Raw genomic sequence first — 9,629 nt, 5'->3', positions numbered from 1 at the left:
ATATTATTCAAAATATTTCCAGATTTGGCAGCCTCCAGAAATCCACTTTCCCAAGAGGCTAAAAAGAATAAGCAGTGTCATAGTGACGATAGTGTTATTCCTGGGTGGGAAAAACAAGATATTGGATCTAAAGTCTCACACCTAGTTGTGTACCTTAATTGCACAGTTCTCACACACTTAATACACCTTTCCGACAGTCCATGATCCCCTGCAGGGGAAGCTCAGTTTCAAGACCCTGTTACATTTTTTACATTTTGTTCAATATTCCCATTCCTTTCCTAGATTCTATTTCCTTGATACATGTTCAAGTTTCCCAAATTCTCAGTATAATGCAAGCAACTTTGCAAGTATTTGATAACCTTCCCCTTAATATTCTTGAAGAATCTTAGTATACTTGAAGCAATCTTGTAAGTAATTTTTGTGCTGTGTATATATTTCCCACCTCATGTATTCATATTTCCAGCTTTAATTAATCCTCCTGACTGTTTCCTTGTACCCTTATATTTCCATGTATAGTTAACTTGAACCTTCATATATCCATATATAGTTAATCATTCTGACATATATATTGTTCATGGTGTTGCATATATTTGTTTTCCTGTTTCTTGTCAAACGCAACTTAAGCATAGTTTATTGTTTACTGTTAACCAATGTGATATCATTGATAAATGTCGGTATATAAAACCATTAAATACATAAATAAATAAATACCTCCAATCTCTCTCTTTCTGTCCCTTTGTCAACATCACTGACAAAGTGGCGGACTAGCGTAGTGGGTCGAGCAGTGTGTTGTAAACTAGGATAACCAAGGTTCATATCCCAATACTGTTCCTTGTCATCTTCTGTGAGTCATTTTATCCTTTATTGCCTCAGGTAGAAACTTAGATTGTGAGCCCAGGGGGGATAGGGAAATATCTTCCACTTTGATGTGACTGAAAAGGCAAAATATAAAATAAATGAATGAAGATCTCCCCAAATAACTTCACAATTACCAAACTGGATGGGTTCTAATTAATTTTACTAATAGGATGTAAAAGTAAATTGATGGTCCCTTATAGCTGAAATTGAAAATAATCCAATTGATCTTCATGAAATGAACATTAGCAAGAAATTCTCCCATTACTCCCAGCCTGTTCTGTGGATAATTTGGCCTTTCACCTTTTCTCACATCACCATTTCATTTCCAGTTCTTCCTCATTGGAATAGGTAGAAATGTATCCAAATTTACTTCCATTACTAAACACAGACCCATTCCTCATACCTCTCTTGCATTCGTCTTTATTTATCTTCACAATCTGCAGTACCATTGGGGCACCAGAATTCCAACACAGCCGTAGCATAAGATCTCAAATCATACTTCTCCAGTATAGAAGAGAGTCAATTCTTGACCTCTGACACCTCTTTTTCTCATATCCTTTCTAGATAAAAAGGTACCTCCTTCTTCAGTCATCTGAAACTTTGAGTCCCCAGGCCCTTTGGTCCTCATAAACATAAAAATGACAAAAAGGTGTCACTCAAATGTGAAACCAAATAAGAAGCAGAAAGGGTGAAAAAAAACTCCCTCCTCAATCAACTAAAGGTCTCCAACAAACCATGGACAAAATGTAGGGATAAGGTGCTCTAGCTCCTTACTCATACCAATCTCAATTCAGAGAGACCCCAGATTCCTAACCCAAGAAAAATAACAAACATGGAACAGCATATGCCATGATACTCTATAGGAGATTAACTCAGGAAATCCAACTCAAATATCCACACACTGAGATGGTTACAAGGTTTCTTTATACAATCAGAGCACATCATCTACTTCTTCCTCATAGGGGAACACCTATCCCAGCTTTTATTCTCTAATCTTGTTAGCGGTGTGGACCCTTGAACCGGGACGAGGTTTAGAGCCACCACTGAAAGATGGCCCCCAGTGGTCCTCATCTCCAGGAGGCAGTACTGGCGAAGAAAACCCGGCTGGAGCTTCACCGATACCAGCCCACGTTCCCTTCAGGTTGAGCCCTTGGGTGCTGGGGCTGGCAGGACTTAGGTGCGGGTCTTCTCTTGATGAGGGTCCAAGAGGTGAAGAGGCGGTGTCAGGAGGTCCGGGTGGAGGCAGGCGGAAGTCAGATGAATCCGTGGACAGACCGGGGGTCAGGGCAGGCAGCGAACTAGCGGTATGAGGAGACAAGCCAAAGGTCAGGACGGGCAGGGAACAAGCAGAGTCAGGAAGCCAAGCCGAGGACAGAACCAGGAGGATCAGGTGCTCAGGGTCTGGAACATGCAGGAACTTGGGATCAGGAAGAAGCAGGAACTCAGGATCAGGAATGAGCAGGAACTCAGGAACGCAGCAGCAACACACTCTCATGAGTAGGACCTGATGCCAAGGCAAGGTACAGGAAGCTGATGCGACCTTAAATAGCCCCGACCTGTGATGTCATCTTCGGGGGCTGGGCCAGGGTTTCCCTCTTCAGCTCCTTTAAGTAGGAGCAAGCGCCGCGCGCATGTGCCTAGGAGAGCGCATGCTGAGAGGAAGTAGGTGGAGTCGGGGCTGCGTGAGAGAGATACTCTCACTGGATTCGGGACCCAGCCACCCTGGACCGTCAAGGAGGGAGTCTGGATTGGGTGCCTGCCGGTATGGGTAAGGGGGACCGACCGTGGGTTGCCGCGGCTGGGATTCCCAACAGTACCCCCCCCCCCCTTTATGCCCCCTCACAGAAGGACCAGGCTTGCCGGGGTGTGCCCGATGGAACTGCTGGAGAAGGGATTTGTCCAGGATATTCGAGGCGGGTTCCCAGGTGTTCTCCTCTGTTCTGAATCCCTCCCAGGAAATCAGGTACTCCCAGCATCTGTGGTTGCGTCTCACATCCAATACGTCCTTGACCTGGTAGACCTGGTCTTCTTCTGAGGCAATGTCTGGGGGTTCTGGTGGCTTGCAGTAGAACAAGGAGAGCACCAGTGCTTCAACAAGAAGATGTGGAACACATTGTGTATTTTCAAACTAGAGGGCAGGCAAAGATGGTAGGAGACCAGGCCCAGGCGTTCGCTTACTGTAAACGGACCAATGTATTTATGTGCCAACCTCATTAAGGACACTTGAAGATGGATATGGCGAGTGCTCACCCATACTCAAACTCCTGGCTTAAAGAGGGGAGCTGGCAGAGGTGTTTGTAGGACCCTCTCTTGGCTGCATCAACAGCTCGCAGGAGATTAGCCTGGGTGGTGTCCCACAGTGAGTGGAGTTGCTGGGCAGTGAGCTGGGCCGCAGGAGAGGATACCATGAGTGGCATGGGCAGCGGTGGCACCGGTTGTCATCCAAAGACCAGTTGGAATGGAGAAGCTCCCGTTACGGAATGGATGTGGATGTTATGGGAGAATTCTGCCCAGGGAAACAGGGCGGCTCAATCGTACTGTCTGCTGCTGACAAAAGAGTGGAGGAAGGTTTTCAGGGTCTGGTTGGTTCGTTCAGCCTGCTTGTTCCCCTGAGGGTGAAATGCTGATGTGAAATCCAGCTGTATCCCAAACCTTTTACACAGGGAGCACCAATATTTCGCCATAAACTGGGGCCCACGGTCAGAAGCTATGTGTCACGGGAGACCATGGAGGTGAAAGATGTGCTGAGTGAACAGCTGGACAAGTTCGGGCACTGAGGATAGCTTGGGAAGAGCGATGAAGTGCGCCATTTTTGAAAATCTATTGATGACCACCCAAATGACTTGGTTCCACTAGATGAGGGTAGATACACCACGAAGTCCGTGGAGACGTGGGTCCACTGTTCTTTGGGCACCTACAATGGTTGCAAAAGACCCCAGGAGCATCCGGGCAGAGGTTTCTGCTGGGCACAGGTTGGGTAGGAGACAACGTAGGCCCGGATATCACGTTCCATCTGTGGCCACCAGTAGTGGCGGGATAGTAGCTTCAGTATACGAGCCCTGCCGGGATGACCGGCGGTGAGGGAGTCATGCGCCCATGCAAGGATCTTCTGATGAAGGCAAAGAGGACTACTGTTTTCCCCAGGGACACCGTATAGGTGGCGGTTAGAAGAACTTTGCCAGGATCCAAAATGTATTGGGGCGCAATTTGCACATCCTCTGTTTCGTAGAGCCTGTTTTGTAGAGCGTACTGGGCCGGCAGGGCTGGTGAGGTCATGGCCAGCAGGAGTCTGGGCCAGGGCAGGCCACGGCTCTAGCATTCTTAGAGGCTGGTCGGTACCGCAGAGAGAAATTGAAACGGCTGAAGAACAGCAACCAGTGGGCCTGGCGGGGGTTCAGGCATTGAGTTTGACTGAGGTTCTTAGGATCAGTATAAACCGTGAAGGGGTACTGGGCTCCCTCGAGCCATTGCTGCCACTCCTCCCTCGCCCATCTTGATGGCCAAGAGCTCCTTGTCCCCGATGCCATAGTTCTTTTGCGCTGGTGTGAACTTGTGGGAAAAATAGCAACATGGTAACAAGGCCCTGTTGCTGGAATGCTGGCTGAATACTGCTGCTACCGCAACATCAGAGGCATCTACCTCCATCACGAATGGACGTGAGGGGTCGAGGTGACGGAGGCAGGGGTCACAGAGAAAGGCCTGTTTTAATTCCTCGAATGCTTGGAGCACCTCGGGAGGCCAATGTCTGGCGTCGGACCCCTTCTTTGTGAGAGCAGTAAGGGGTGCTACTAGGTGTGAGTAATGGGGAATAAAATGTCAGTAGAAGTTGGTGAAGCCAAGGAAACGGGGGAGGGCATGGACCCCCATGGGTCGTGGCCAGTCCCGGATACTTGCGACCTTCTCGGGGTCCATATGGAATCCTGTATTGGAAACAATGAAGCCCAGGAAGGGGAGAGACTCACGTTCAAAAAGGCATTTTTCCAATTTGGTCCAGGTTGGAGAGCTGGAGTAGCTAGGTATGGAGAGTAAATCCCATCCGTAAGGAGTTCCCTTGCTAACTCAATTAGCTAGCAAAAAGTGTAGGCTTTTGTATCCGGGATGCATGACGTCATCACAGGGGGACACCCCTGAGGTTCGCGCCAAAGAGAGAATAAGAAGCAGGGCCATGCAGCGGGTGCGCCCTATGGTACCTGGACAACATGGCGGGATGCAACGCCAAAGCTGGACCGGGGATGCCGGAGAGGATGGCAGGCAGACGCTGCGGCAGCCAGATGTCCATCAACCGTGGGAGGAGTCGCAAAAAAGGTAAGGTGGGCGGAGTGGAGACGACGGGCAGCGACAATCGTAACAAATGCGGACCAGATTGTAGGTTCCTCAGAGGTCCAACTTAGTGAAGACCTTTGCTCCCTGAAGATGGTCAAGCAGTTCCGGGTGATGGCGTTAAGGCCTCAATAATCGATGCAAGGAGTCAAGGTGCCATCCTTCTTCGCCATGAAAAAGAACCCGGCAACTGCCGGAGAGGTGGAAGGATGGATGAAGCCCTATCCAGGTTCTCACAGAAGTACTGCGACATCGCCTGAGTCTCAGGGAGAGACAGCGGGTACACCCAGCCCCAAGGGGGTGTGGTATTTGGCAGGAGGTCGATGGCAGAGTTGAACTGATGGTGCTCTAGGAGTTTCACCGCCTTCTCCTTTGAGAATACATTCGCGAAGTCTGCGTACCTGGCCAGCAGGGCTGGTGAGGTCATGGCCAGCAGGAGTCTGGGCCAGGGCAGGCCATGGAGACAGGTGGAATAGCATTTGGGCCCCCAGGAGATGAGTTGCAGCGTCTCCCAGTTGATGCAGGGAGTGTGCCTCCGGGGCCACGGGAGTCCCAGCACCATTAGGTGAATGGCCTTCTCAAATACAAAGAATGAGATCTCCTCTTTGTAGAACATTCGGGTGCAGAGTCTCACCGGGGCGATGACGTGGGTGACTCTACCTGGTAATGTGTCTCCTTGAATCGAGGAGATCACAAACAGTGGGATCCTGGGAACAACGGGGAACTATAGTTGCTTAACAAGGTCCGACAGGATAAAGTTTCGCCCAGCTGTGGAGTCATTGAAGGCCAAAGTTGGAAAGGAGCCGTCGGGGTAATGGAGAGTTACTGGAGTGGTGCACTGGGGAGTGGGGTTTACACAGCCTAGGGTCAGCTCCCCCATGATGCCTAGGCTCTAGAGTTTCCTGGCCTCTCGGGACACTGGGCTAACATGTGGCCCTTACCGGCGCAATAGAGAAAGAGGGCTAGTGTCCTGCATCGCTGCATCTCTTCCAGTGAGAGGTGGCTACGGCCGAGTGGCATAGTGTCTTCACTCCGTATGGGAGCTGGTTCCAGAGGTGGAGGCGGGGCCAGGGGCCATAAGAAAGATTGAGCCAAGGGTATGGTTCTGCACCCTGGCTTCAGCTCCTGTAGGCGCTGCTGCAGGCGGCGATCAATTCACCTGGTCAGGTCAATAAGGGCTTCCAGATCCTCCGGCAGTTCCTGGGCAGCTAGCTCATCCTTAATTCTAGAGGCCAAGCCCTCTAGAAAAATACTATGAAGGCTTTCCTAATGCTAGCCTACCTCAGATGCCAGGGTACGGAACTCCACTGCTTAGTACATCAAGGAGCAAGAACCCTGGCGGAGGTGAAGGAGGTCCGAGGTGGCCCCCGACTTCCAGCCAGGTTCGCCAAAGACCTGTTTAAAAATCTGAACAAAGCAGGAGAGGTCCCCAATTAGGGAGTTCCCATGCTCTCATAGGGCAGAAGCCCAGGCCAGAGCTTTGCCATCGAGCAACAACAGAATGAAGGTGGTTTTGACCTGGTCGCTGGTAAACTGTGCCGGTTGCAAGGAAAAGTACATGAAGCAGTGGTTCAGGGACCTGCGTCACTGCTTCGGGTCCCCTGAGTAGCGAGGAGGCACTTGGAGGTGAGAGAAGCAGAAGGGGCTTGTGCTGCTGTGGGTTACGGTGGGGAAATCCCGGGCATTGGAGTTGAGTCCAGTCAATTGGCCAGACGTTCAACCGTAGCTGCCAGGGCATCTAGGCACTGCTGTTGTTGATGGAGTCGCTGAGCCAGGCCAGGAATGGCTTGGAGACCAGTCAGGTCCGCCGGGTCCATGGCCTTGGCAAACTGTTCGTGGTGTGGACCCTTGAACCAGGACGAGGCATGGAGCCATCACTGAGAGACGGCCTCCAGTGGTCCTCATCTCCAGGAAGCGGTACTGGAGAAGATGACCCAGCTGGAGCTTCACCTACACCAAACCATGTTCCCCTCAGGTTGAGCCCTTGGGTGCCGGAGCCAGCAGGACTTAGGTGCAGGTCTTCTCTCAACGAGGGTCCAAGAGGTTAAGAGGTGGCATCTGGAGGTCTGGTTCGAGGCAGGCGGAAGTCAGAGGAAGCCGTGGATGGAACGGGGGTAAGGGCAGGCAATGAACCAGCAGTACAAAGAGACAAGCCAAAGATCAGGACGGGCAGCGGACAAGCAGAGTCAGGAAGCCAAGCCGAGGTCAGAACCAGCAGGATAATCCAAGAAGCAGTGGCTCGAGGTCTGGAACACACAGGAACTTGGGATCAGGAACAAGCAGGAACTCATGATCAGAAACAAGTAGGATCTCAGGAACGCAGCAACAACATACTTTCACGAGTAGGACCTGTTGCCAAGGCAAGGTACAGGAAGCTGATGCGACCTTAAATAGCCCTGACCTGTGATGTCATCTTCGGGGGCCAGGCCAAGGTTTCCTGCCATTGCCCCTTTAAGTTGGGGCAAGCCCCACGTGCACGCGCCTAGGGGTGCGCACACTGAGAGGAAGTCGGCGGTATCCGGGGCCGCATGAGAGAGACGCTGTCGCTGGATTCGGGACCTAGCCGCCCCGGGCCATCAAGGAGGGAGTCTGGGTCGAGTGCCTGCCGTTGCGGGTAAGAGGGACCAACAGCAGGTTGCTGCGGCCGGGATTCCGAACAAATCTTTCTCTACCTCCCCTGAATTTTGGTCAAATCTTACTGATAAGGAATCCTATCGGGCAGATTTTCAAAGCCCTGCTCGTGTAAATCCGCCCGGATTTACGCGAGCAGGGCCTTGCGCGCCGGCGCGCCTATTTTCCATAGGCCACCGGCGCGAGCAGAACCCCGGGACTCGCGTAAGTCCCGGGGTTTCTGAAAAGGGGCGTGTCGGGGGCGTCGCCGAGTGATGCCGCGTTTGGGGGCGTGGCACGGCGTTTGGGGGGCGGGCCCGGGGTGTGGCGCCGGCCCGTGGGCGTTCCGGGGGCATGGCCGCACCCTCCGGAACCACCCCCGGGTCGGGTCTCGGTGCGCCGGCAGCCCGCTGGCGCGCGTGGATTTACGTCTCCCTCCGGGAGGCATAAATCCATGGATAAAGGTGGGGGGGGGGTTTAGATAGGGCCGGGGGGGTGGGTTAGGTAGAAGAAGGGAGGGGAAAGTGAGGGGAGGGCGAAAGAGAGTTCCCTCCGAGGCCGCTCCGATTTCGGAGCGGCCTCGAAGGGAACGGAGGCAGGCTGCGTGGCTCGGCGTGCGCGAGCTGCCCAAAATCGGCAGCCTTGCACGCGCCGATCCAGGATTTTAGAAGATACACGCGGCTACGCGCGTATCTTATAAAATCCAGCGTACTTTTGTTTGCGCCTGCTGCGCAAACAAAAGTACGCGATCGCGCAGTTTTTAAAAATCTACCCCTATGGTTCCATATACCCTTCCCCAGTGTTTTGGAAAGCAGTCACAAATTTACCTCACAAACAAGGTATACCATAACACCACATAGACATAAAGAGAATCTATCATGACTATGCACACCAATCACAATAGGCTTTACATCTGGTATAGGCATTCTAAAACATGGGCTTATACCTCATTTTTAAACAAAAATCTAACCTAGTAATAATCACTATACAGATTGATTAGCCCTCCTCTTTATTTTTATTTAATTTATATCCCACCTATGCCAAGGCATACAATAACAGGTAAACACGAATTGCAAATAGCAATAATATAAATGAGAAAGAGACTTTGAATATATCTGTGGGACCTTCATACCACCCTTATGGTTTTTGGAACCTGGTATTGTTCACATTAACAACCTGTAGGGTCTTGTATAATCATCGGTCCTTTTTTTTTTTGTTTGTTTTTTTCTACCAATTTTAAACATGATAACTTTCACCAAAGCAAAAGAAATAATTTTACTTCCCCTTTTGTATCCTGTCATCTTGCCAAGCCCGACACGATATCATGTTTCACTAGAGCTGCTTCAGGGGCATCAATTTGTAGTGAATACTTTTGCCATTCTCACTGATTAATCAATTCTTTGTCCCATAAAAGTCTTCTAAAAAATAGAGATACATTTATTAGCGTCCCAACATACAATGCACTAATAGAGCTGTGAAGTACAGTGACTTACTCAGGTGTCCAGCGCTTCAGCAAACATTCCTACTCCAAGTGAAAAACATCTACTCTATATGGGTTTTTAAACATTTCACATGACAGCACGCAACTGAGCGTGATGTCGTATGTTATTTATATCCATGGAAGCAGCGTGACTACGCGCTAATTACAAAAAAGCAGTTCATTCCATTTCTTTATCGAGAGCCCGCGAATCCACGGTGTTGAGCCGATAGATCCATTTTTGTTCCTGTTGGGCCAATCTCAGAATGCGATCCCCACCTCGCCAATGTGCTGCCCCTTTTTCCAGAATGGTCCATCTGCAATCATGAAAATCATGATCCTTTTTAAGAAAATGAATTTAAGA

The sequence above is a fragment of the Rhinatrema bivittatum genome, chromosome 1 (genome assembly GCF_901001135.1).
Source record: "Rhinatrema bivittatum chromosome 1, aRhiBiv1.1, whole genome shotgun sequence".
Taxonomy (NCBI): domain Eukaryota; kingdom Metazoa; phylum Chordata; class Amphibia; order Gymnophiona; family Rhinatrematidae; genus Rhinatrema; species Rhinatrema bivittatum.
Note: the sequence above shows the minus strand (reverse complement) of the source record.